General features: G+C 43.8%; 1 protein-coding gene across 1 annotated transcript in view; it reads right to left on the reverse strand.

The window, feature by feature from the left end:
* The window catches only part of Kul (Kuzbanian-like), a 371,538-nt gene that overhangs the window by 211,766 nt on the left and 157,272 nt on the right, over positions 1–2,500 (reverse strand). The gene's annotated exons all lie outside the window — the stretch shown is intronic.

Consider the following 2,500-nt stretch of genomic DNA (forward strand, 5'->3'; position numbering starts at 1 on the left):
TTTTGTCTCACAATTCCTCCTCCTCTTCTCTTTCCTTTACTCTTCCTTCTTCTTTTTTCTCTACTTTTTTCCTGGACTCTATCCCTTGCTCCATTTTCCATCTTTCTCTTCCATGTCTTTCTTACTCTCCTCCTCAGCTTCTTTCTTATTCCCCCACTTGTAATTGTCCTTCACTTCTCTTCTTTGTCCCCTTCTTCTCAACCCTTCTTGATAACATAAGCTGCTTTGTACTCTCCTTCTTCCTCCAATCTGTACCCTCCTTCTTCTCCTCCCTTTGCTACCCCATTCCTCACTCCTCCCACTTTCTCTTCATTTCCCTCTTTCTCCCCTACCCTCCCTTTTACACTTATTTTACCCTTCCACATTCTCTTCCTTTCCCTCTTTCCCATTCTATCCTACCAATCTTCCCCCTCTTCTTTCCACTCTCTCCTCCCACTTTCTCTTCCTCTCCCTCTTTTCCACTCCTATCCTACCAATCTCCCCCCTCTTCCTTTCCACTCTATCCTCCAACTTTCTCTCTTCCTCTCCCTCTTTCCCACTCTATCCTACCAACCTTCCCCCTCTTCTTTCCTCTCTCTCCTCCCACTTTCTCTTTCTCTCCCTTCTTCCTACCCTATCCTACCAATCTTCCCCCTCCTTTCCACTCTCTCCTCCCACTTTCTCTTCCTTTCCCCTCTTTCCCCACTCTATCCTACCAACCTTCCCCCTCTTCCACTCTTTCCACTCTCTCCTCCCACTTTCTCTTCCTCTCCCTCTTTCCCACTCTATCCTACCAATCTTCCCCCTCTTCTTTCCACTCTCTCCTCCCACTTTCTCTTCCTCTCCTTCTCCTCCCAACAAACCAACGTACCTCAGGGCTGTCAGGTGGCCAGGTGCTGAAGCCACCTTGAAACAACACTCTTGGGCTCAAGGACGTCTGCACGCAACGTCTTAGTGTCACGCTGCAAGACCTAAATCTGCGTCTTGGTGTCACCCAGAGAAAGGGATATATATATATATATATATATATATATATATATATATATATATATATATATATATATATATGTATGTATGTATATGCATGTATGTATGTAGGTATGTGTGTGTATGTGTGTGTGTGTGTGTGTGTGTGTGTGTGTGTGTGTGTGTGTGTGTGTGTGTGTGTGTGTGTGTGTGTGTGTGTGTGTGTGTGTGTGTGTGTATGTGTGTGTGTGTGTGTGTGTGTGTGTATGTGTGTGTGTGTGTGTGTGTGTGTGTGTGTGTAGCATGTGGGTGTGTGTGTGTGTGTGTGTGTGCGTGCGTGTGCGTGTGCGTGTGCATGGTGTGTGTCGCGCTACATCATGTACAGTGCGTGTGCGTGTGACAGAGAGAGAGAAAGCGAGAGAGAGACAAAGGGAGAGAGAGAGAGAGAGAGAGAGAGAGAGAGAGAGAGAGAGAGAGAGGGAGAGAGAGAGAGAGAGAGAGAGAGAGAGAGAGAGAGAGAGAGAGACAGACAGAGACAGAAAGAGAGACAGACAGACAAAAGAGAGATACAGAGAATATGAGCCAATCAGACAGACAAAACAGAGATACAGAGAGAATATAAGCCAAACAGACAGACCGACAGAGACAGGGCCATCCACCAGCCAGCAGTCAACAACCTCCCAGCCGCAAAGGGCGCCCCCTGCCTGGCCACCCACTAATGGCCGAATTCCCCGTTCGTTACGCGCCGCCTCCACTTCAGAAATGGAATTTCCTAAACACGGAGAGAAAACTCCCGAAAGACAATTTTCAAGTTTGCTTGAGACTTCACTCGCAAACTTTGAAATCGAGTTAGTCGAAACGGACTCATGAACTAAATATGAACCCGAGTATATATTCACTGACATATAAGTTGACATAAAAATTGTTTACGAAATAATGAATCGCATTACTGTAGTGTTCTGAACTTTACTAAATATTCCAATTTACTGCATTCAAATAAACTGTCTCAATCAGAGTTTAATAACAGATAATCTTTTAGGTAATCTACTAAACCAAACATCATAGGAGTTGGTGCATAATAAAAACTTGTTTACACCCTGAATTATTCTCAATTAAACTGCACCAGAACCAACATCATTTGTTTAACAATGGCTCAAAATATCGATTCTAACAATCTATCTCAAACGAATGAAAAAAAAAAAAAAAAAAAAAAAAAATCCGTACCTTCCAGCAAAACTTCAATCTTCAATCGCTTTGAACTTCAACATTGGCTTGAATGTTTAAATGTTGCTCTTTCTTTCAACTTCCCCTTCAGATGCAAGTCAACTCTGGGGCGTCATATCAACGGCAACAAATCTCAGCCGCACAGAGGAAAATGGAAAAAAAAACTTTTGTGTATGATGCAACAGAACCCGAAATAGAAACGCACATATGGACACACACGGGTAAAAGACCTCGTACGTTCACATACACATGCATTCATTAACAGACACACAAACACAGACCCACACAGACCCAAAGACCCACAGACTCACACTCATATACACACACACAC

This window comes from Penaeus vannamei, chromosome 12 (assembly GCF_042767895.1).
Source record: "Penaeus vannamei isolate JL-2024 chromosome 12, ASM4276789v1, whole genome shotgun sequence".
Lineage (NCBI taxonomy): Eukaryota > Metazoa > Arthropoda > Malacostraca > Decapoda > Penaeidae > Penaeus > Penaeus vannamei.